Source organism: Larus michahellis, chromosome 5 (genome assembly GCF_964199755.1).
Source record: "Larus michahellis chromosome 5, bLarMic1.1, whole genome shotgun sequence".
Lineage (NCBI taxonomy): Eukaryota > Metazoa > Chordata > Aves > Charadriiformes > Laridae > Larus > Larus michahellis.
The window spans coordinates 38,439,804-38,466,413 of NC_133900.1; the positions used below are offsets into that span (position 1 = coordinate 38,439,804).

The 26,610-nt window shown below is 41.1% G+C and overlaps 1 long non-coding RNA gene across 2 annotated transcripts in view; it reads left to right on the plus strand.

Annotated features, from left to right (window-relative positions):
• LOC141744215 (uncharacterized) overlaps positions 1–26,495 on the plus strand; it is a 101,661-nt gene extending 75,166 nt beyond the window's left edge. For both annotated transcript variants that reach the window (XR_012587365.1, XR_012587364.1), the window contains one exon: positions 25,963–26,495. This is a non-coding gene — a long non-coding RNA (uncharacterized LOC141744215). The remainder of the gene's footprint in view (positions 1–25,962) is intronic.
• Positions 26,496–26,610: the final 115 nt, after the last annotated feature.

Below are 26,610 nucleotides of genomic sequence, written 5' to 3' on the forward strand. Positions count from 1 at the left end.
AAGGTGCTGGTAGAGAAACTAATATTGCAGTGCAGTTTTATTGCAGTGTATATATGACATTTGGACCAAAACTTATGGAAGTTTCCCTGGATTCAGCTGTCACAGAAGCAGAGACAAGGGTCTTTGTATTAAGCCTTGGTACATTTCATTTGCTATGCACCCACCTAATAAAACCTTGTAGTCTGAGGGGAGCTTTCTGACATCTGATGGTCTAGTAAAATAGTTGTTTATTGCAGACAAAAAAATGACCTGAGTTTAGGCTGGCATTCATAATGCAAGACAGTGCAGGCTTTTGAAACCGCATGCGCTGATGTTGCTGCCCTTCCAGGTCTTCTTGGCTACAGGCTAGTTTGGTGGGTAACAGCACTGCACGCCTTACAGGCTTGTGCATTGCCTTTTAGCAAGTCCTCCCCCGTGTCCAGGGTATGGAGAATCTGCAACAGTACTTACGCAATCCCTGTCCTTCTTGTCTTTGCCTCCGTAGGTGAAGATCAGTCTGCGACTTCACAGATAATGTTCAAAAAGCAGCAAGCAGTTATCACAGGAAGCAGATTTTTCTCAGCAGCTTACAGACTTGTCATTAGGTGCTGCCTTTCAGCCTTCCAAATGCATGCTCCACTGTCATTTTGCTGCTCCTTGGGAGATAATTAAACAACTCGTGTCTCCTTGCCAAATGACCAGTCAAAGCCAGGGAATCTGGGTTTCCTGAATGACAGTGGAAGATCATAGCAATCTTGGGTGAAAAAATTCCATTTCCTACTGAAGGAGGGAGGCCCAGCTTTGTTTTAGACTCTTTCAGTATTACTGCTGATGAATCTTCCGGAAGGATCATCTAGGCTTTAAATCAACAGGAAGAAGTAACCCTTTTGTTGGTTGGTAGGTGGCAATGTGTCATGTGACACATCTGTGAACCTCAGCTGATCAAATCCAGTGGAAATTGTCCTTGAGTTGTCAGGCTGTACGAGCTGGCACATTGCCTCCTCCTTTAGAGCAGACTCCAGTTCTACCAGCACTGCGGTAGTTGAATGCTCACTTGAAGTCCTCACTTTTTGTATGTTAGTGAGGAAGTCTTTCTTTGTTCAGTGAAGGGACTTGTGGTGGTGATATGCTGCTACCTAAGCTTTGGAAAAGGCTCCTGTTGTCCTGGACTTCTACAGGCAGGGTTGGTCCTCATGGGTTTGCATGGTCATGTCCCCTCGCTCCGCCTTCCTTTTCTCAGCTGAGAAACAGGACCGTAGCCAGAGAGACTAGTTCAGGTGAAATTCCTTCTGAAGAAACCTTTAGGTTTTCTCCTCTAATACTCCTCCTTTCTCCCAGCCCAATGGGGCAGCTCCCTCAGAGCCATCTGGCTGTGCAACTGGAAATCTGGATGCAGCAGTCTCTGTGATCAATGACTGCAGAAGGACAGCGTTTATTTGCAGCCATGCTATCTGACAATGGGAAATTAGCTTTTTTTTTTTTTTTTTTTTGCAGAAGATAAATGAAGTTTTGTATAGCAGCAGATGAACTGGAAAATTCTGCTGGCTTAATCTCAAATCCCTGATTTCCTTCCACTTCTTGGGTCTTCCATGTAGGTCCACAAAACATTTTCTAATAGTGTATAGGTACAATTCCGAGGTAGTTGATTGGTAGTGGACTGCATACCTTGTGGGGAAAAAGTAGTTTGGTGTGGTTTAAAGATGAGATGCACCAATTTGAAGACAAGAAATAAGATGGAACCAGCTCTGTCGTTATTCATATATTAGACTGACATTATATACATACAAGAGAAACACTTCTAAGCCTCCAGTGTGCAAATCGTTCACTAAGTAAATCCAGCATTTCCATAAAGCTTTTGCTCTCTCACTTGCTCTAGAGATACACTACCTTTGTCTTAACTGCCTCACATTTCTCCTCATTTTAATTACCTTCTCTTATGTTCATATACAAATTTCAGAACTCAGAGATCCCCAGGCCATAGTTTTAAGAAGAAAACATGTTTTTATATTGACTAATGTGGATAAGCATGAGGAGGTTAATGGGAATCCAGGACCTGCAAAGTTAATGTGAATCCAGGACGTTCTGCAAAGTTTCATATTTTGGCTTTGTCCCCCATGCTTTGCTGGGCTTTTGTAACACTGATGAATGAGTGCTCGGACAAAAAAGGTGTGGGGGTTGTTGAACTCTTAGGCCACATTATGGGGCCTGGCTGGGGGCATGTCCTGCAGCGGCAGTTATGCAGCTGGAGTAAGACATGCATGCCCCTGCCTACCACCCAGCAGTGCTGCGTTTCTTTGGCTTTGAAGGAGCCTGGGGAGAAGCTGTTGTGCCCTGGAGCACCCTGGACTGTGGGAGCTGCCAGCAGTGTGCTCAAGGGACAGGGAAGAACTTTAAAACTCTGAGCTCCCCTTGGTAAATCCTTTTCTGCTTCAGGCAAATGAAGATGAATAAAACCTTCCTTCCTGGTCCTGTGCAGCCTTTTAGCCCCTGTTGACCTCAGCATCTGATGAGGGTTGCTTTGACCCAACAGCCCCTCCTTATCGTGGAGGTAAATTCTTACCTCTGGGGTTAGGAAGTCTCCCAGTTCCTGTTGACCTCAGGGTTCGGCTCTGCCACAGGAGTGAGATGCTGCAAGTCAGCTGTTTGGTGGCATCTTTCAGCTGTCTGAAGCAGCGGCCTCTTGCCCAAATGTTCAGCAGTGCTGCAGGAGTCCCAGGGCAGCAGCAGCAGCTCCTGCTACGTTGCAGAAAGCTGTCTGAGCAAAACCCCATGTGTCTTAGCTTGTACCCCACATGGCTCTGCTAGCTTCAGAATAAAATGGTGGGGTGGCATAATTGCCCGATTCAGGCAGGGCTCGGGAAGGGGCCCTAGTGCTGAATTGAGTTAACATACGCTCATGAAGTGGTTTTTCAAAGCAATGCGGGCAACTTTCCTGCTCAGTAAAGGAAGAGAGCTGCTGTTTCGCATCACGTCCCAGACAGAGCTGTGAGAAAGAAAAGAATATTCTTTCTCTCATTGGTGTGTATTAACCTCCCTTTGCAGGGATAGGACTCGTGGTGGCAATGACTGGATGCTGCAGATTACCCAGGAGAGCGTGTATTATGCAGGCATCAAGTTTCAGCAGTGCTGGATTTTGTTTGGGATTTTTTTTCTGCAGCGTATCAGCCATGTTAAATTGATTTGTGGGACCCATGGAAGCTGTTCAATGGGAAGAAAGCTAATTGTCCTTTCAGTCTGCCCTTCTCCTGTCCCTGCGTGCATCCAGGGAATCTCAGACCTCCTGGTAATCCCAGAAACATTCACACAGTGAGGTGTGGTTGTGTTTAATGCACAAAATGGTGCTTTGTTGTAATCTTCCCTATATTTGTACTCAAGAGGCCAAACCTCATTTTTGTTTGGCTTGTCCCTGAGTGCTATTGAATGGACTTATTGTGTGAAATAACCATGAGTGTCAATCTCTGGTATTTCACCTCAGAAATTAATAGTACTTTCTTGAGACAGTCTCCCTCAACTGTCAAAGCTGTAATACTGCTGAGCCGTCGGGCCTGGAGGGGGTTTGGGGAATGAGCTGCTCTGCCTAGGTGCGATCGTGATGTCAGGCCCAGACAAACTGAACTAAACACACACTGGAATTTGCTGTCAATGTTATATGTCCTTTCAGGAAAATGACTGACTTCTTTTCCTTCAATTTTCCTTCACCTTTTTTTAATCCTGTGTGTCAAACCTACCTCTATGTGAGTAGTTACTGGTTGCCAGAAACTCCCCTTCAGGAGAAACAAAGTGAACACCCCCCCGCCCCCACCTGCCATGCCCAGCACAGTCGCTTGCGTGCTATTAGAGTCAACCTAGATTTGATGCCAGTTGATAGTAAAGAGGTGCTGTATGACTCCTAACTGCTTCTTGTTAGCACTCAGCAGAGGGGCGACAGACACGTCAGTGCTATATTTATTATCGAAGTATGGACAGCATGAAACTATTTTCCTTAACAAAGTTTAACTCATTAAATTATTTAACGTTAATGGCCAGATGTGTGATATTAAGACTGTGATAGTTTATTAATTTGTTTGTTGTAATGTTTTTAAACCAGGCATCCTAGCTAGATAGCAGTCTGTGTGCCACGCTCAGTCAACTGTACTCATAAGGCGAAGGTCTGTTACATCTGTTTTCATTAGTGCCTTGGATTTTATAAGAATAAACACACTTTGGAAAAAAATCACTTCAGACATTATACACAGAAATCATTCATTTCGTCATCCTGGAGTGCTTCTAGAGAAGGTCTGCATGTCTTTTGATTCACTGCTCTGTCTTTATCTATCAGTGTCATTGCCTAAAACACCATGTCAGTGTTCCTGTGAGAATGTCCTCTAAAGCAGTGAAAGCATTAGCACCCACTAATCTCTTCTAAATTGCTTTTTACTGCATTTGATTCCTGAAATGTGATAAAGTAAATAAAATTGCAGGCTTTGCTTGTTTCTCTAGTATTCCATGGATATTGTTATTATTTACTTTATTTATAAACAAATGCAGGGCAGCACATTCACACACATACAATCGAAAATGTCAGTTTGAGTCCCTTGCTGTTTAGGCTATATTATATCAGGCACCACCATAAATGTAGTGACTTTGTTTTCTGATGGATAAGACACCTTGAACACTTTGTCCTTTTGCTCCCTGTCACTGCAGCACTGGCAGGCATCATGAGTGCATAAAATACATTTTAATCTTAGGCCTCCTTGGTGGCATGGAGAGGCGGGGGGTACTGAGTCTTGTACCCAGCAGCGTGGGTTGAGTTTCTTAGCTTCAGATGTTCTGACTGGATCTTCTGCAACCAAATTGTCCTAATACCTGAGAAACTGCTGGTAATTTTCAGCCTAATGGCCAGTTTATACCTCTTTTGTTCTTGTGGGGGCTTTTTTTCTGCTTGTTTATCCCATTCTAATTACAGATAACATCCCACTTGTCTATCAAGCTAAGCATCTCAGCTTCTCTATCCTTCCCTTGTAAGATATGCCTTCTGGATTGTTGTGGCAGCACTTCTCTGCTCTGTTCTGGTTTGTGAATCTGTCTTGAATGTTGAAGACGTTATCACATGCAGTTTTTGAAAGAAAGCCCTTGTACAGTGGCATTACTACTTTTCTATCTACTGAAAATGCCTTGATTGATGCTTCCTAACATTAAATTTGTCTCTTTCATAGCTGAATCTTACAGACCATACATTCTCCACCTTAGTAATTTCTTATTGATGAGCTCTCAGCTTCTTGCAGGAGTATTTGCAGTTAGCTCCCAAGTGCAGAATCACAATATTTTTTTGTTCATGTGGGACTCATTTCACATTTCTTGTCACCAAAGAAATCCATTGCTTTTGGGGTAGTTATTGCAATGCTCCTCTGCGTTGGCAATGACACCCCACATGGCCGACTCTCATTAGCCCGCTTGTTTATGCCAAGGTTATTAAAGAAAATACTAAACTAGATTTATCCTTGAAAAACTCCCGTAGCCAAGCTCCCTGCTGTCTGACATTCTTCCCCTTAATACTTCTTGTTGCTGTTTTTCCTTCACCCAGCTGCCTATCCACGAGCTACTACTTTTTAAATTGACAAATGGTTTCCACTGGAAATGCTTTGATGAAGTCCAGCTATATGAGACTGCCTGAATTTCTTTTGTCTTTGTCTAAATCATGGATTATTTTACCATGTCAGCCTGGAGAACTCTTTGAATTTTAGACCATTTTGCCTTTATGTCCATGTCACTCATTAACCTTCCTTTCAAAATTTGTTCTAAGTTCTCCCATACTCCTGAGGTCAGACTTACAGGACTGTATTCATTCATATTACTTTCTTATTCTTAATGCAGGCATTACACATACTGCTCTCCAGTCAAATGATATCACTTCTAACTGGATAGACTATTATAAAAATACTTGATAGAAGACCATAGCAGACTATTATTTCTATGAGATACCGTTATTACGGAGCTGTGAAAATGAAAGGTGTAGTTCTGTTTGGCTTTGTTTTCTGAAAGGAACTTTTAACCATGGTGAGATGAGAGAGGTCAGTTGTGTGCTATGTGGATGAGGAATCCTAGGCTAGTTTTTTATTTAGCCTTTAGTCTTTTTAATGTATGCATTGGTTTTCATTTCAGTGACTGTTTACAAAACCAGATCTTCTTGGAATAAGAGTAGAAACAAAATGAATAATACCGTGGTTTCCATTAAAAAAGAAAAAAAATATCAACTGTTGTCATTATATATGAGAAAGGGAAATGACTTTGGTATCTCACTTCTCACCAGCTGAGTTGGTAATAGAAATTGAGAAGCACTGAAATGATGTCCTTAAAGGGCTGTTTTCATTTTGATAGGGCTGTCTTTTTCTTGCATTTTAACAGTTTTTGAGCAGTCATCAGCTATCTTGAATGTCACCTGACATGGCAGTACATGTTATGATCTTTTATTAACATAGAGGGTATGATGATAAATTATGCCAGCTATGTATTCATTCACAAATTGTGGTCAGCAGAATGTAGTCCCTACATCAGTCTAATTTAATAACTCTGATGGGAAATACTTTATTTTTCCTTTTTTTTTTTTTCTTTTTCTCTTTGACTTCTTTGCGTGATGATAAACTTAATGTTAGAAAGGCAGCACGTCAACTTCCGAATTGAGATTTGAACAGTATTTGGACAGGGCCTGTTCTCTTTTTAAGAAAAAAGCTGTGAGCTGTTTAATAGACCCAAGCGATAGGGGGAAGCACTGCTTTACATTCATTTGTGTCATCGTGCTAGTACCTCTGTGTCCCCTAGTATTTAGGTGGGGAATTGCTGTTCACGCGCTGATGTGGAGAGGAGAACGTGTAGTGTTGAATCACTGGTAGCCCATCCGTGAAGGTGTCTGGTAATAGGCTGACTTCGGGGAACTTGCAGCCAGATGGTCCAACTATGGACCGAAGGATGTTCTTTGGTTTTACTCCATCTTGCATTTTAGTTTTAAGTTTGCTGCGTGTGGATTTCATGGATGATGGGGTCTGTTTAAGAGGAAGTATGACGCATTTCAGCTGAACTATGCACATGAATATAGTAAGCAAAATTTGACCCAGTTTGGTTCATCTTCTTGCGCCTTATATAAATGGCCTTGACCCAGAGAGTTTACACATCTAAAAAAATGTCCAGATGAGCATTTGGTTGTTTTTTCTTTTTCACAGCTTTGAAAATGGGGTGGGGAGTAGAGGAACCCAGCAAAATCACAAGTATAGTTATCACCCGGATTGCATTGCATGATCAACTCTGGAATAATAAACATTTCTAAGAGAAATGTATAGGCTTTGTGTAGAAACTCAGTGAAAAAATATGATTTATAATAACTTCTCAGACCCCAATTTTGCATTGGTGGCAGATAACAAATAGTAGAAGAATGTTTCTTGGCTTTGTTGCTACTGTATAATGCAGAGCTCATGCACATATTTAATATGTTTTTAAATAAAAGACGCAGTTTGATAAATGGGTGGCCCGGTATTGCAATCACCACGCAGAATGGACAGCTGTACTATCATTTCCCCATCAATAACATAGGGTTTACATTTGCATCAGATGCTAATGTAAATGCCTTTACATTTTCCGTTTGCTTAGGTATAAAATGATTTGGGTAATGGATTCTTTATTGCACTATGCCTTGTGGCTGTGCAACTGATTTAGTCTGATACCTTACTATAATTTTCTATGGTAGGTAAGAAGACTGTATAGTGTAGAAAGCTGTAATTTAATAAAATTTTTGAGACCTCAAAAAGGTGTTTTGCCTTCCAGGGATTTCCAGCGCAGTTTAAATATTTGCATGGCTTCGCAGCTAAATGTTGACAGGGTTGTGTAGCTTCTCATCTGTTGGGATATTGCACCTGAGGAGAAAAAGAGTAAAAAAAGATGTAAACTTTTTGAAAGATTTCTAATTCTCTTAATAGGTAGCATCCAAATATTCGTGCTTTTATTCCCTCCTCAGAGGTGACCAGCCATTACGTGTTTTTTGGCTGGATCCCATACTTCATTTATGGATATTCACAAGATCTCTAATAATAAGCAAAATGGAGACGAATTGTTGTAGACCTTGTAGCCTTTGAGTAGAACCTGAAAAAACTGTAAAGTGCAAGGAAGTGTTAGCACTAAGGATCCAAAAAATGTACTGTACTGTTGCACTCTGGTAAGTACCTAACGGCCCAGATAAGCTTCATATTGTGATGTTACACTTCTCTTGCTTCTCTTAGGACTAAAGAGCTGTCAATGGGTTGCAAGTCCTTTTGGTACTGTAATATATTGCCGCAAAAAGAAATATGGTAAGTATAACTGAACTAGAGATGAACTTACCCTTCTATATCAATCTTTCTCTGCAGCTATTTTTTCATACTAGTTATGGGAGGGAAGAATTTTCTAAATGACCTAAGTGACATAAGATCACAGATTGCATTATGAAGCAATTTGTAACTCTGAATTTTTATTTAAAAAAAAAACACCACCAAATTCCAGGTGCACTTTCATAAAACTCATGAGAGTTGGTTCCGTATCTGCATAGCCTTTAAAGGGCAGTATGGTGAATTGTCCTTTTCCCCAAATCCCAGATTCTTTGGTTGTGCACCAGCTGGTTGGCAGCTTGAAACTTCTGCATTTCTGACTTGTCCCACCTCATGAGCCTGAATTCCTGGAGCTGCTAAGTTTGCAGTTCCTCGGTGCTTCAGTTCCTACGCTCCCTGGCTATAGAGTAGTCTAGCAGCATTCACTTACTTGAAAGGAAATCCTGAAATTCCTGTTTGGTAGGAAACACAGATAATTTAAATTTTTATTCCTTTCGGGAACAAATGTTCCCTAGCTATATTCTAAAGGTTGGTATTGTTTGTGGAGTAGAAACATGAGAATTCCTGCCCAGCTGTGCTCTGAAGTCCCACAGATGACTTCTGGAAATCCCATGCTGAGTCTTTGGCTACATTCATAAAGGATCACAACCAGGGAGCAGTTACTGCCAAGTTTTCTGTGGCAAGAAGGAGAATAATGTATTGATGAGTTATATTTGAACCTTTGCTTCATTTTACCATTTGTGATCATTATTATTGCCTACACTAGAATAATTCTCAGAGTTTGGCCTACGGCTACAACTATTCTGTTCCATCTGTTGCAGAGATGCAAATTTAAACAGGCAGAAAAATACCATCCCAACTCAATCCATGTATTAATACATCACGGCAAAATTTGCTATTTTTCAGTATAAGAAAATTTACTTTGGAAAAAAAAGGTTTTCTGTATCTGCACATCTCAGGTGATTTCATGGCTCCTTCTCATAATACGTGTATTCAGTGCTTCGGAAGAAACAACAGAGTGGCAGGTGGTGTAGTGCAGAGAAGGCTCTTGTGCCTGCTGATGCATTAGCTGTATCAAATAAACCTCCACTGATTTTACTAATACAGTGGTACAAATGATAGACACTGCCTCAGGCCCTTTTGCTCCTTTGGAGTAATGGTAGCATTGGTGGGACCTTGCAACAGCAGAGCAACAGGGGGAAAATGATAGGCAGATAAGGTAGTAGCTGCTGCTTACTAAGTAGAATAGCAAAAGACAGCAGGTGCCTTGTGTTCTGTGTTTCCAGTTTGGTAACTGCAGTACTTCAGGTGTTGTGACTGTGTGAATAAAATGTTTGCGTCAATTTGAAGGATGTTTTAGATCATACCCTTTCAATGTTCAGCGTAAAAACTGAAGGGACAAGATCCACATCCTCTCACTTCTATGTGCCCTTCCTTCTTTTGCTGTCCTTAATAATAATTTCTCTAACTCCCCCACCCTCCCTTTTTAAGCAACATGTCACACCTCCATTGTTTCTTCTATCCCTTTCTGCTAAGGATATTGTATTCTCTTCCTACGGCTGTTAAAGTGATGCGCCTTAAATCTTCTTTACAATGCTGTTCTGCCTGTTGGAAAGCAAAGCATTAACTGTGGATATAATGCAGTTTTATTTGAAGTGGTAATTAAATAAGAAGCAGTATATTGGGAGGCAGAATTGCCAAGTGCCTAAGAAGGGAGTGGAAATCTTAATCTTTTCATGGTCTTCCGCCACTATTTGCTTAGGAAAGTAGAAGGCATGGGATATCTACCATTGGGAAAGAAGTTCTAAACAAAGTGTTGGTTTCCATCTGAGCTCCTGTTTGCAGCCCATTACAGAAAGCACAAACCTCAAAAGCCACTTCAGTTCCCAATGAAGATCACATTCAATTATTTCTATTTTCCAGTTTCTTTGACAGCTCAGCATCAGTCCTGCCTCCACCTCCCGCAATTTTAAGATCTTGTTCAATAAGCAGAACAAGTATAAACATGGTTCTGTACTCCAGTTATCCGGGAGGGAAGGTGGGGGGAAAAAAAAAAAACATCGAAATGCACAACGTGCTCAGTGGGGTATTTGAACAAGACAGATCAATTTTCTTTAAATTTGGAGTGTTGCCATAACTTTGAAATTCTTCACTCTCCGGTCTGTTCTGACTAGCCCTAGGTCCTTTCCTTTCGTTTTTCTCTTCCCAGCCTACATTCCCGTCCCTCCACAAATGCTGCTGACTCTGCTGCCTCCTGTTTCTCCCTTGCCTACGCTCTCAGAGTATCATTGGCTCCATGCCTTACTCAGCCAGGATAGTGTCACGAATACTGCATACTGTTCAAATGTGCATGTCTGATGTGCAAAGTTTTAAAGTAAATGCTTCTGAAGATAGAAACTGTGGGGGGAATATCACAAACCAGAGTCAAGAAAATTGCTGTGTTTTCTAAAGAGAGGAAACACATTGAAAATAGTCATTTGTAAATGACACATATGCCTGGTGAGTGAATCATATGCAGTGTCCTAAAAACTCGTGTGTATTGTGAAAATCATGTGAAATAGGGACCTCAAGATTATCTGTTTAACCCCATCTCCAGGGTGGTTCAGCTGTACCTCAAACATTACTACCAATGTTTATCTAATCTTTTCAAAGAGATTTCCATTATGGAAATTAAGCAATATCCCTAAGCAGCATATTTAATTTACTGGTGGTTTCTTATACATCTGAACGTGGAGGACGTGTTACCTCTTCCTCTTTGCAGCAACACTTCATAAACATGTTATATACACGTTAGTTGACTTCTCAGTCTCTCTCTTCCTCCGATGGAGGACATCTCATTCTTTCAGTATTTGCTCAAAGGGCCTTCTATCCAGACATTGCTCATCCTAGTCATCTCGCCTTTAGATTTTAAGTGGTGTATAGTCAGTGGATTTTTTGAAATGTAAAGTTCTAAACTGAACAAACTACTTTGGAGAAGACTTTGTTAGCTCTTAGCACTGTAATGTTTGGGGGGTCCATTTTCTTCTCCCAACAGTGTGACAGCGTTGATTGATGTTTGATTTCTGAGCTATTTTTATGCCTCAGGTCCTCTTCTGTCTCCTAGCCGGTCATTTTACATCCAGTATTTGTGCAGTTGATTGTTGTGACCTTCATCTCGCTGACAAGATCTGAAGTGTAACACTTAGCATTTGTCTTTACTGAGGCATATCCTATTTATTTCAGACCTCTCTTCCGTTTTCTTAGGATTGTTTGGAATTCTAATCCTGTTCTCCAGCAGTTTTTGCTCTTTGCAACTTTACGTGGTCTGCAAACACAGCAAGTGTATTACATCATCCAAGGCATTGATGAAATGCCTGTACACTAGGAGTCTCAGTAAGACAACAAGCTAGTGATAACTATTCTTCAAATACAGTTTTTCAACTAGGAATGTGCCTGCTTTATGTTACGCATATTCCCTTTAGTTCACTATGAAAATGGCATCACTGGTAGGCTTTCTAGTAATGTCATAGGAGTTTGGATTGATGTAATTTGTGTTGACTGCTACTGATCACTGTGCTGTCTTCTGCATGTCTGTAGATTAAATCTTTGTTGTTCTCTCACCTTGACAGCAATTATAGGAAGGTGCACTGAAATCTGATTCGCTCTGTTCTCCTTTTCCTACTCTGTCCAGTCTTTAAGGATCTCTTTGTCTTCCACAAGTCCTTGAAGACTTTTCTTGCCTACAAGGTTGTTGTCATTGCTTGTATCAGGCTGACACTTTTTACTTATGCTTCCTTGTCATTACTTGCTTGTAGGTGTCAGATAGTGTGCAAGAAAATGTCAACCTTTCAATTATTATACTGGTTTTAATTACTGCCCCCCTCTTAGCAAAGCTGCTCTTTGATAGTTTTTTGAGATGAAGGCAGTTGTTCTTCTCAGCTGTTTGTGGTGTGCCTTTTCTGTTCTATTCCTGAGTCTTGGGGCCGGGTTCTGACCTAACCTCAGTGCCTCAGTATCTTTGGCTGTCAGGAGACATGATCTTCAGTCAGAGTAAGCCAAGAGCATTTAAACTGTCTTAAGGTAAATCATCCTAACTGTGCCCCAGACCACATTTAGGAGGTGAAGCCATCTTTGCTTTTTGCCCTTTAACGCAAGCTCAGCAGATATCTGGCTCATCTGGGAAATGAGCTCACTGAGTTTACATGAAATACTTCGTTGACTTAACTTTACTCTCCTTTGAATATAGTACTTCTTTAAAGTGCTTTGACAAAGTTATCTTTCTTCCCTTTTACCACACATTATGGGGTGAAAACCTTGCCCCACTGAAATCAGTATGAGCTTCAGTTAGGTCAGGAATTTCACCCTAGAATTTAAAGTACGGTTATATTGTGCAAGCCTTCAGTGCTTCATTTTGCTAAGCTCGCTTTTCATCTCTAACCACTCTTCAGTCAAAACTAAGTAGGGAATAAGGAGAGCAGTGCTTATAATCTTGATTTTTGTACAGACAAAAGCAATGTTGTACAAATTTTTATGTTTTTAGAACAAGGCCAAGTTCTCTGGAATCTATTTCATTACATGTTAAATAAATTTGGATAAAGAATGGATTTGTGTCTCAGTGAACAATCCCAGGAAATCTGAGTTGAATTGATGACCCTGCCGTTGGCATTACCTTACTATGCTTTCACTTTTCCATCTGTAAAATGAGGATAATGATACTGGGATTTCTTTAAAGCCCTTGGAAATCTTTGGCTGAGAACTTTTGGCTATATTCTACAAGTGACACTTCTGCACTTCCCAGAAACCTTTTCAGGCTTCCATTAAAAAAAAAATAAAATGCATTCAGCTTTTTGTACTGGCACTTAAAGACTTCAGTCTTGCTAGACTTGTGGGATCTCTTCCAAAAATGAGTGGTGAGAGATGGACTCTTCCTTTTGCAGCCCTTGGTCTTCATGCTGAGCTAGAGAAGGTTGGTCTTTTGGCTCCCAGCAGAAACACCCACCAGTACTGATGCTTCCAGGGAATGAGCGTGCCAGTTGTCTTGCACTTAGAAAGTGAAGTTTGTATAGGGCTCTCCTAATAGAGAGGTCGTTTTAGAGTCCCAGTAGAGAGCCAAGTGCCTTTTAGAATATATTTAAATTAATGAAGGTGTTAAGGGATGTTGGTGCTTACAATAGCAGAGAGCTGTTCTTAATGACATAGAATAGTAGTTCAGAAGGGAACAGGTCTGACTACACCGTTACATAAGAAACAAGCAGAAAAGAAACCAAGTTTGCTTGAAGATCAAAAATTCTGCATTTGTAGGAGAGGAAGATAAAGAAACTGAGAAACCTTATTATGTTGTGGCAGTTTCTGGACTATCAGAGTGAAGATCTTCTAATTATCAGGAGGGTTTTGTTTGGATTTTTTTTTTTAAACAGCTGAGGATTTTAAATGAGAAAGGTAACTGTTACATAATATTTAGCACTGAAACATCCTGAGGTTTTTGTGCGACTCCCTTGGCATGGAGTCAAGTAGGGATGAAGTACTTACGTTTCTGTGTTTCTAAAAATGCTTTTTCAACACGCTGAATGATTCTGGGGTCTCATGGGAACAGTCTAGGCCAGACTGATAGCGGAGTTGCATCATAGGCTGCCATCCCAATGGAAATGGGAATAAGCAGACAACTTCCATTAGAGGCCACCATTGAGATTACAGCAGCATGTCAGAAGTACTGTTTGCGTTCCAAAGAGTAATTGCACATCGCTAGAACATGTTCCATATTGCTGCATGGTAGAAATAGTCAATATTGGCTTGGTGGGGGAAGGAAAGAGAGTTGCATACTGTAGTGGGAAAAGCTTTAGACACGTATTTCTATCTCATGGCATATTCTCTGCGAGATACTTTCTTGTGGAGGACTCTAAAAGCATGTACACTTCCATTCTCAATGATTTACAACCTTATATGTTTTCTAGGTTTTGGATCTAAATTGCTGTTTTGATATTTTTTCTGATGCCATTCTAAAGCCAAGGTTTTTCAAACTTCAGCTGCTTGCTTTGGGAAACCATTTCACTGCCTATTAAATTTTACTGTGAAGCGTCTTTATCCCGATGGTCTGATTTTTCTGAACTTCTTCCTGTTATGCTTAGATCTTTCTCTTTATTTTAACCCACAAAATTCCTAGCTTCACATCTAGCTTCAAGTGCTTGTACATTTTATGTAAGCTGGTTTTGTCCTCTATATTTTAGGTCTTTTGGGGTCTTTGGATGTCTGCCCTGTGAATCCTTGTATATTTTTTCTGCATTAACATGGTTGGCACCAGATGCATAGTCCTAAAATGATCCTTTCCTTGTAGGTTTATGTATATCTTCTGCTTTATGCCTGTGCAGCCTAATCTCTCATTTGGCACTTTGTTGCCAAAGCAGTTGGCAAATCTGTATTTCACAAATACCTTTCGCAAGTCATTTCTGAAAGTTTTTTGCCCTGCTCTGGTGCCAAAACGCAAGTTAGCTAATTTAAACTCTTAAGACACATTAGCATAGAGAAATGACTGAAACATTTATTGGATAGTGGAAAGCTTTTGCGGTTGTGCATTCAAAGGTAATTGCAAAGAAGGGAAGGTGGGAAGAGAAAAGTATCTGGGTAATCTTTGCACTTGAGGAAAACCTATGGTAGCCTGTGACTGCTGTAATGAACCCTGGGGCCACTGGTGGTTGGCATCTTTCTGCTCCTCTGCCTTGTGCTGGAAGGGTGGACCACCATGAAGCAGCTCCAAGGTGGATAGAAGGGTGCAAAGGCTGATTTAAAACTGCAACTGCATTTTACTCCCTGTCTTTGCCAAGTTTTTTGTGGTGAGAGCTAACAATTGGCATCACTGCCTCCCCGTGTGCTCCTTCGTAGGAGGGCGTAGGTCTCAGCTCAAGGGCATGTACCTCATGCAGCCCTTTGTAATTGTACAAGCGTGCTGGCTTTATTACAACTTATGTTCGCTTTGCTCTTTTCGTACAAGGGTGAAAGATCCTGCAAAATACTAGATGATAGAGAAATGCGTCCGTTTTCTTAATTTCTGTCTCATATATTTGCTTTTGTTTTTCAAGATGTGTCTTCTTTTTATCTCCAGTTGAGATTGCTGCCGTCCTAAGTCCCAGTGTGACATTTGTCTCTTCTCTTAGGCGTTCAGGGTATTTTCCTAGTCTGCATTTCCTTAGCCTATTCTTCGTAGCATTTTCCAGTGAAATCATTAGTGAGATCTATGAAGCGGGCTTATAAGAGAGATGGAGAGACTTTTTACCAGATCCTGTAGTGACAGGACAAGGGGTGACAGTTTTAAACTGAGAGTAGATTTAGATTGGAGATAAGGAAGAAACTTTTTTTTATGACAAGGGTGGTGAGACACTGGAACAGATTGCCCAGAGAGGGGATGCTCCTTCATTGGAAGTGTTCAACATCAGTCTGGATGGGGCTTTAAGCAACCTGACCTGGTGAAAGACATCCCTGCCTATCACAGGGGGGTTGGACTATAGATTATATTTAAAGGTCTTATCCAACCCAACCCAAACCATTCTATGATTCAGTCCTGAAAATAATTTGACCTCTTTAATGGGTATTTGGATGTTGGAATTGATGTCCGTTCTTTGTTCGCTGGTGTAATGTTTAAGGTCCTGATCAAGTTATCTGAATTCAGTTCTTTTTCTCAGCTCAACAAGACCTGGGCTGAAACTGTTTTCTTTCTCAGTACTAATGCTTGATTCAGCTGTAGAGGTTCTCGATGCCTCTTCTGTCAGCCTAGGAGGACACTTACGGGAAAGTCCTTATTGCACCTTGGGTTTCTGTCTTATGCTTCTGGTTCAGAGGAATGCTTTGTGCTGTCTTTGCCTAGCTAGAAGAAGAAAGCATTTTGATTTCAAACTATTGGAGAGAGTGTGTTCTGCAAACCAAACTTCTTTATATCTTGCCGCATTACTTTCCTTGATGGCATATTGATTTACTTTATTCAGACAAGTTGGGCCAGGCCCAGCTTTCTGCCCAATTAGGTGTTTCAGTGTCTTGCAATTTCACATCTTAAGCAGGGCTCAGACTTGCTCCTCCGCCAAGCTCTGTAACTGCAGATTCTTCCTGTGCATTTCTTTTGGACTCATGATGAGCAAACGCGATGCAGATATACCTGGAGGCAAAAGCAGCAGGTTCCACCCCAGACGTTGGACACCTTTCTCAGCAGCACGTGGGATTTCTGCTCCTACAGCAGCCTCCTGTTTTCCCATGCAGCATCATGCAAATGAACAGGACTGGGCACAGAGATGAGTTTGAAAGTTTACTGTATAGGTGCTTGTGTCCTGTTCTCTGCAGAGGTTGTGTTGAGGATGTGCAGGCTAAGGTATCTTGAGCATAGGTCTCTCCAGCCATTACATTTCCTTCAGAAGGTTTTTTTCTTTCTATAACAGCAGCACATAGCTTGGTGTTCAGAGTTTGTGCTCATTGTCTAGCCATGGACGTCTAAGTTAAAGCAAAATTTCAGATCACTTCTTTAAAAGCAGTTCAGTCTGGTCCAGCATTACGGTGATGTTTGCTGAGATGGTTAAGCTGGTCAGAGAATCAGTTTGAGCTCCTAAACTGATCTGACTACTTACTCGCTGTTGCCAGAGGTGTTTAACCATCTGAACAGGGTCTGGGCGTCAGGTGGGCATGAGAATAAGTGAGACGGGAGATGTGGGAACGGAAGAGCTGAGATGGGTGCAGCACCCCCACTTTCTCAGACAGCTTTGAGATATTTAACTGACTCTGTGTCTCCTGAGGTTTTAGCAGCTCTCTGCTGCAGGGAGAGGCAGACCTGCCTTGCTCCTGGCCACGGGCTTCCCATGTGTTGGCAGCTAACTGAGCCCCTTGAGCCAGCTCAGCTTAGCAAACCTCCAGAAAATTAACTGTTTATAAAACTGTGAGTTCTCCGACTGTGTCAGCAGACCAGCTCAGCACTAGACCAGTTCCAGAGGGCAGCAGGCTGTCTCTTTTAGGAGCAAGCCTCAGACTGACCGCTGTCCTGTGAAACAACCACCTGTCCTAGCTCCTTCCCCTAGAATGAGGTTTGGTACTTGACCAATGCCTTTAGATTGCCTCTAAACCTAAGAAAAAAATAATTCACTGATTTAGCTGCACTTAGATCTCTCCTAGCATAGGTGAAGCTCCAGTGGAGTATTACAAAAGCTGCTTTGACATTCATGCTTCCTTTTTGACAGAATAGTTACTGTATTTTTAAGTAAAATCTTCAGTGCACATGGCTGTATAATTTACAAATTGCATATTGCTAGCCCAGAACACTAAATTTTGTATTCAGATACTGTGATACTTTTTGTACTGCTTTGTTAGAGCATGAATTTTCAGTCTGAGAAATAGTGATGTTTTCCCAGTTTCTGTTGCTGGAAGTTGGTCATACAGGATTGTCCTCAGCAGAAGGTAGCACTGTAGTTCATACCAGCAGTTCAGCTTCTATGCAGTAATAATTAAAAGAAAAAATTTTGTATTTATTTGCTGGCCAATTATCTCATTTTTTAAGATTGGCCCTCACTGGAAGATAAAATGAAGAGAAATGCAAAAGGAAAATTAAGTCATTAATGTACTCTTTGCTTCTAGCTTTCACTTCATTTGATTGTAAATTGTTTGCAGTAAAATTGCAAATTAGTGGCTTGGGTAAAGCTCTGTAAATTCCTTCAATATCAGATTTAAATGAGGAGGAATCGGGCCTCTAACCTTCATGGAGTATAACTGTAGCTGGATGCGTTCCTAGGGGCTAATTATCCATTCCTCCATATCATTTGCTTGAACTCTCAATTGCTCACTGTTTCATGCACATCGGGTGGATGCTGGAAAATGCCAAAGAAGATGTGAGATGGAAACTTAGGCAGGGAGATGCTCTCACTACCAAACACGGATCTCAGAAGACATGCTGCATCCCACAGTGGGCTTCTGAATGGGAGCAGCTCTTAAAACCCCATGTTACTTTCCGAGAGTAGTGCAAAATTTACATCCTGAGCTGGCAGAGAGCGAGACAAGGGTTACACTGAAAGTAAGTTTTCTACGTTTTGTAAGAAGAGCAGATTGAAATAGCCATCTCTCCTGGAAAGAAAAAATACTACATGAACTTCACAGTCAGTTGTCTCCGTACCTTTTACCTAGGTGCAGGGGAAGCATCCTAAAACGTGGGCAAGCTAAATTTTGGCTTAGTGTGACATATTACTGCAGTCACTTCATTTATTTTATGAGAGAGAATTTCTTCCTATTTATCACACAGCTAAAAGAACTGTTCTTCCATTCTCAGGCCTGTGAAGCAGCATCTTTTGTCTCACCTGCATTGATTTTACCAAAAGCCAAAGTGATGGGAAGAATAATCTTTATGGGCAATGTTCCGAATTTTAAGAGAAGAGACAGAGAGAGAGAGAGCGAGCCTTTTACAGAGGGTCTTTTGGGAGTGTGGTGGTTGTGACGGGCCCGGAGGAACGGGGTCGATGGCTGGAGGTGGATCTGTGTGTGCTCAATTCTAGCTGGGTCTATGGGAAGAGGGCGCTTCTGTGATGCAGAAAATTTAACCTCCGGTTTGTGTGCATAAATAACTGGATTCAGGTATTAATTAGAGAGCATAATTTGTTTGGAGAGTCGAAGATTAAAGGAACTCTTGTCTTCCTGTCAGAACAATTTTGTCTGCATTGTGCTGTCTGATAAATCAGATTGCATAATGGGGGTATTGTGTGGATTTTCCAAGAGCAAATCAGAATATGACAATATTAGACCCATGGTTTTTTTTTCTTCTCTGGTGCACTCCTTATGTCTATGGAAGAGCTGCTCTCTTTACTCTCGGTTTTAACTGCCTTTGTACGCTCCTGTTAGCTGTGCAGGGTATTAGTCCTCTTGTCAGCAGGGAAGGCTTCTTTACCTCAGGCATTTGAGATAAAATGCTAGTCACGTGTCCTGCTTTTTGCACTTTGAACCTCTGTCTAATTCTAACTTATTTTCTCTGATGCAATGATCCTTCAGCCTGGAAAGGATAAGCAACAACACTCATCTATTGTCAGCTTTGCTCAAGCCGTGAGGAAGTGCAGTAGTTGCTGTTCTGTTTGTAAAACAACAGCAGCAAGAGCAAGATCTTGAATAGAACCAGCAAAAATAAAAACAAAACTGTGAGGCAAATCCTATTTATCTTTCTCACTGGGTAAAACCAAACATACGTACAGTCCATGAGTATGTTATACATAGAGCTTGGGCTGTGTAGGGGTGGGAATGAATTTGCAAGGAGAGGAGGTCACCTGCCATTGTTAACAGTGTAATTAAGCTGAAATGAAACAATGAGATAAATACGGGGATTCGGGGTTTGTTGGTTTCAGGAGTTGTTGCTGTGTGGGTTTTCTTTGTTTGTTTTTACTGTTTTTGCTCTGCAAAGCTGAGGATGTCTTATCTGTGGCTTTGTTGCTTTGGACACAGTTTGTGTCCGTCTTAGTATTTGCTTATCCTTTTGAATTGTTATGTTGGTTTAACGCTATGCAGAAGCCAAGTCTCAGAGAAGTGCTGGATGTCCCTGGCTTTTTTCAATCGGATATATTGTGTCACTAGAACAGTTAAATTTCACCAGCGCCAGGGTAGTATACCCAGTACACAGCCACATCGTACGCTGGCTCCGGAGCTTTTATTGCTTATGCTGTCACTGCGTATTAAGAATTAGTGAGCAATGCACGCTGGATTGTTTTAGACGTGGTTTATACATTATTCCTAACATACCCTGACAGACCGTACTATCCCAGCTGCGCTGCGTTGGTAGTACCGGAAGGAATATCAGCCGCTGTTGTTAAGTTTGGAATATAGGTTCATTTACAGTCTCAAATTCTTATTTATACATCGCTTTATGAAACAGGCATCTCTTGGGATGATAGTTCTGTCCAGAGGTGAATCTGTCTAGAGGCTTGTTCACCAGAAGTAACTTCCAAATTCTGCATAGATTTAGAAAACCATGTATCACTCATGTTTCATAATGAGGAATATTTTCAAACCTGCCTTTACATACTAGATTTCCTAAGGACCAAGAAAACACATGATTTTTAAAGAAAATAACTATATTTTGGCAAAAAAGCAGTAGAGAGAATGCTTGATGAGTATTGAATTAGGCAATGCTTGTTGCTCAGTTGTTTGTGAAATTGGTGGTAAACTGGTCTGTGCTTAGAGGGCCTGATCCAATTGCCGTTGGACCATTTGAGTCTTTGTGGACTATCTTTGTGGACAGACAAACATTAGATCTTTAATGTGGAAGCACACAAATAAATGCATTTTTCTGAGTGCTCTGTACTTGCTTCTCATCTGTCTTATGCATCTCCTGTATATCTTATATCTGTAGAGTGGTGTGAAAAAGACTCTAGCTTGCCAGCTCAGATCTTGGGGTGAAGAGGGAGAGAAAAGCTGGCTATGACAGTTTTAAGCAGAGGAGAAGTTTGCAAATGGGGAAAGACGAGGAAGATAAAAAAATGCGAAAAATAGGGACACGAATGGTGAAACACGAAAAGAAAAACATAGGGAACAGGACAAAGGAGGAAGTGAAACATAAGGAAACTGAAGTGCGAGTGTCAAAGAAAAGAGAAAATGAGGGAATCAAATAGAGGAAAACAGAAAGATTATGTAGTTGTCAAGTCTTTTTTTAAATATGTAAAACCAGAAGTGTTTCAAGATCTGAATGTGTATGTATAGAAATGAATATGTAGTTTGAGGCTTTTAAAATATAGGCTGTAAACTTGAATTTTTCGACTTAAATTGGAGTCCTGTGGGCTTAGTGGAGCCATACCCCACGTAGTTACACTAACAGATGGCCACATTAGTGATATCTCACATACAGGTGCATTCCTCCATCTTACTGCTCCTCTGTCCTTAATCTGCCATATGGCCAACAGTGATAAACGGTGAGGTCTCAAGAGCTGGTTCTGCTGGTAAGTGGCTGCCTGTGAACAGGTGAATCCAGACAGATTGGTTATCTGGTTTTGAAATGTAAAAATGCATGTGAGACTGAAGGATGGACACAAGGAACATCATATTACTCTCTTGTTTGGGATGAAATGGGGTATTTGAAGTGTGGCAGTAGTCAGCAGAATGGTGAAGGAAGGATCCAGTGCATGCCTAAAGCATGTGCTAAATGGGCAATAGAAACACAAACAGAAAAAAATCAGGAAACTTCTCCCCTGGGGACAACAACACAACATGTTTCTATAAAACTTATTTGTTTGGGAAAATGTGTATGCTAGTTAATTGAAACATTCTCTCCTGTCAACTGAGAATTGACAGGAGGAACACTAAAGCAGACAAGTAGCAGCAAACTGTCTGAAGGCACATTTTTGGAGCCCTGTCTAGTCTGCAGCTTTTTGTGTTCTTCCTTTTCCAAGCTCTAATGTAAAAATTTAAAATCAGCAATGAAATATATCAGGAAACTTAAAAGCAAATGACAGTTTGAAAAAAGAGGGGGAATGCAGTACTCAGATCTTACGTATATCAGGGTAGAGGAAACATGTTTTATATTTTTTGTGTATCTGTGGTATTATTAGAAATTCATTTCAAACTGAGGAGCTCAAAATAAAACTCCCATTTAGGAGCAGTTGTACTGCTCAGTTTACCACACTGATATTTACAGCCAACTAATCTGAATCCCTCCATCCCTTAGAAATTGTCAATCCTTTCGAAGGTCTGAGCGTCTTCCCACACTGTCAGATTTGAATATTTAACCTAGAGAATGAACTTGAGTTGAAATGCAACTCCTTTGGCAATGGAAACTTCCTTTGAAGTTTTTGGATCTTCTACATTCCATGTTTCCTGTTTTAAATTAAAAGAACAAAGCGCTCTCGAATAGCGCACTGTAAGCACCCGGTGTAACCTGCATCTCAGACATCTGGCTGGCTGACATGAGGAGCCAGACAGGAGGAGGTGGTCAGGGGCATTCCATTCATCTTCCCATCAAACAACCTGCCCTAGGTAAGAGAAGTTCATGCGGCTCAGAGCTAACATGGTTGGTTGTATCCTCAGTTAGAGGGCAGCCAGACGAAAGGCTTCATAAAGCAAGCTTATCCCTATGCTTTGTTGATGAGGGTGATGTAATACTCCACACTACCCATTGCAGGGCTTACAGTGGTGATCTCTTGGACAGAAAAGGCCTCACGTTCATCACATCTGCCTTTCTCTGAATTTCATAGGTCATTTCTGATCGAGCTCACGTAGACCTTCCAGGCAACAAGATTCAGGATCCCACTTAAACTGTGAAGCTTCTTAGCATGTGCCTGTTTTGCACACATAGCACTGATGATCTCTCACTCTGGGCTGAATGATGTCTTCTCATCCTCATGTACTACCTTGGAGCATTCAGTGTTAGACTGAGGTCGTGCTGTCCCCCTGCAGAAAGCACAGTGTAGATTCCAGCAGCACAGAGATGCAGTAGACAAATAGCTTAGCCTATATTTCATCAAAACTATTGCTGTCACGTAGGGTTGGACAAAATCACCTTGTGAGCAGGGACCAGGGAGTTGAAGTTGGATCTAAGCAAGGCAGAGGGGAGGACAAACGAGAGGAGAGCTGGAGGATACTTTTGGCCAAATCTCAGTTGTCCTGTGCACTGTATGGTTCAGAAGCACCGCTGGATTCTTCTGTGCCATTAAGCTTTTGAGTGGCGACTTAATTTAATGATTTCTGCCATCTCTAGTTAGTGGGGAGATTCTGTCCTAGCTTAGTTATGATTTTATGGGACTCTCATGTCCCGTCTGGGCTAGAGCAATGCAGTATATGTGGGCATAAAGCTGTGGGTTCTTAGGCACCTGCAATCACACGGTGCTGCAGCATTTCCCCGCAGCAGCGTGTACTCGTGGTAGCACAATGCACCATTTCTTTTCTCTGAAGTACCGCTACAGCTGCTGGGCCATTTGGCAATCTGAACAGGGAGCAAGAGCCTGTACTGGCTGCCGACTTTTTGGTGACACCTAGTTTGTCAGACTATCTATCTCAGAAGGGATCTGGAACAGCTTTTATGTTAAAACATCTGTTGTATTTATAAACCTGCACTGATGCTTGAGGAGAGGTCTGAAAAATTGTATATGCCATTTTTAGATGAAGTTTGAAAAACCTGGTGTATATCATATAGATCATATACTTCATGTATAATCATAAACATCGTATATCATCATAAAATACTAAACATCATCACACAGCATGTGTATCTTTGCACAATGTCAGGGATCAAGGTTATAGATAAAATGGCAGGAGATGGAAAGAAAATGATATTCCCGCTTTTATTAAAGATTCAGTGGTTAGTGTGTTTGGATATTACCCTTTAATTTGTTTGGTCAGAATGACTCAAGTAATTACTGGCAGGTTTGTCTTTTTTATTGTTATAATTTGGTTCTTTCTTTTGCCTACATAATTATGGAATTTCATTATTTCATTTTCTGAATGATTCAGGTGTTGACTTGCTCGTAGAAAATTTTGGACAGACTGGTAGTGAGAGATTTTTTTCTTTGAAACTGGATTCCGTAAGCCGTTCAGAAAACCCTCCCCATAAGCATGCTAAAAGAGAGTTGAAGGCATCCGAACTTTTTTCTCTGGCAAAAACTCTGCGGTGGTATCAGGTGGATTCTGTTTTTCTGCTCGATGGGAACTAGTTGCTGATTGTGAGTCAGGAGCTGGGGGTGCTGTGGGAGAAGGCTTGGTGAAGGTAATGCCTGCACTAGCATTAGTGCTGTGCAGTGGGAGCAGAGCTGTAGTGCCAATCTGCTGGTCCTGAGGACCTCATGGCCCCGTGAATGTATTTTTGAGGTGTTGGACTAGCTCTGCTTTGGTCCCACGTGCTCCGCTAGTGGCTGGAGTGCCTGGGCTGTGCTCCTGGAGAGCTGCTCCAGACGTAGTTACACCCCGAAGGAATCTTCTCTGTGGGCTTCCAGGCAGCACTGTGCTCTGTTGGGAGACCTGCTGAGCTGAACTACAAATTGGTGCAGACACAGCTGTTAAATGTCTGGTCTTATCTCTTGAGTAAGTAAATTGAGACCATAGGAACAGGCTCTTGGAGGAAGTGGCAACACTAGTACTGACTTATTGTTAGCTAAAATCAAGATCCGCTAAGAATAATACCTTTAAAAATAAAAAATCTTGTAATGTTGTTGACTTGGCTTCAGATACAGGAGAAAATGTAGAAGCTCTTTCTGGAGCCAAAACAAAAAGAGAAAAGGGAATCAGCATTAAAACAAGAGGGTAATATGCCAGAAACACTAGTGCAATTATCTCTCTAGGATAGCTGCAGATATTTTGACATAGTGTACGATGAGTAAGCCACTAGATTCAGGAAGTGCCTGTGTGTTAAGAGCATAAAGCAGTTATAGTCTTACACTAGCATTCTTAAATGTTTTTATTTAGAAAAAAAACCCATGGCTCCACCCACCCTAAAATCAAAATGTAATTACATGAAATGGAAGACGTTTCTTAAACACTCTCAATTGGTGCGTGTGCTGCCAAACTGAACTCCATACCAAGTGAACTGCTTTGGTGAGTGCGTTAACATAATGGGGGTAATAAGGAAACCATGATGAAAAACTGCTTCAACAGTTCCTTACAAGTGATGTGTTTACTACAGGACCATTTTTAAATGCTGTCACTTTAACAAATTAACAAATTTCTGCTTATTGAGCTATGTTGCTCAGGTGTCTTATAGGCACCATCAATTCCTATAAACCTAAACAGACTTTTCACAAAATAGAAGTCTTTAGAGCGCTAACACAATTAACTTTGTGAGAGTCTATCATATCTTGATTTTGCAGCCAGTACAATTTAAAAAAAAAGCTTAAATCTGGGATGAAGGCAGCTATAAACATGGTTTTCTTAACAGGTTTGAGTTATTCTGCATTAATTTGAACATAAGATAGTGTCAGAACTACACTATCAACCGGAAAACTGAATTCTGGTTAAGCACATTTTGCTCCTGGTCATATTGGCTGCTTAAAGTGTACTTAAACACAGCTTGAACCGATTTGGATTTGTTAGTCTTCCTCTTCTGTCATTTCACTCTTCTGCCCCGATTTGTATTCCTGCCCTCCAGCGCAATGTCACGCAGAAATCTCTCATTCTCCTGCACCGTCAGGGCAGCACCATTGCTCTTTGAAAACATATTGTTGCAAATTCTACAAATCATGGAAAAAAACTACATAATCCTAAAAGCTATTGCTCTGTTCCCTGCATTAAATAGTCATATTTCTACCCTTCTCTTTCCACCCCCTCTCAGCCCAGACTAACACACCTTCTGTCATCGGGGCGCCGAGAGCCCTGGCCTGCGTTCTCAGCAGAACAATGTGAAAGTCCTGGCAATCTTTCACTGTCGTTTTAAGAGAGGATTAGCTCTTTAATTGTTTTACATAAATACCAAGATGATCATAGCTTTTATATGTCAGTGCTCGCTGCAATTTTTTTTCCCTTAAATACCCAGCTCAGTGAACAGATTTTTACAATTTGTAGCTGCTCAGTCATTTTGTATGGCTTTTTAATCTCTAGAGGCCAGATGGAAGCATGATCCTTCAGCATTGCTTGTTTTGCCTAATGCAGGGATTGGAACTGCATTTGAATAGCACGCAGTCATAGACATATACAAATATTTTTCTTTCCCATCCCTGCGTTTTCTCTTCTAATGTTTTGGTTTGGTTTTCTTTAATGACAGTTTTCTACAGGGAAAACTATCACCAACAAGTATGCCCTGACAGAAGTCTTACACCGAAGAAAACAATGACTTTTGGCCAAGGAGATTTAAGAGAGAAACTGACACTCAAGTGGTAAGTTTCTGAGGCAGCTGATGACTTACCTTGGTTTCAGGGCACCGATAAAACTGCTGTTGGACAGATCTGGAATGATGTGGGGGTTTTCTTCCTTCTTTGTTAGAGACTTTATTTCAAGCTCTCCTGCGATCCTAACTTTGATTTTAGTTGTATTTATGGATTTATTCTCTCCTGTCAGACTGCAATCAATTGATTGAAATCCATAAACAATAAACATCAAGTTTCAATTTCAGATGCAGTAACAAAATGCTGTTGGAAGAAGTTTTATGTACTTGAGCAGCTTTTTATAGCTAACTCCCTCCAGAGTCAAATCCTGACATGTTCTTAGCGATAGGAAGCTAATGGCTTTCCTGCATGTTTGTCGAGGACCATGTGACAAATCCTATACGGCAACTGCAGGAGAGGACATTCGTGCACCTGTTTGTGGAAGCCTTACAGCAAAAGTCCTGCGACATATTTTAGCATCTACCAGTAAGCTGAGCAACTTGACCTGCTTTACCCTTCGTAGGATATATGATAGTAAATTAACAACA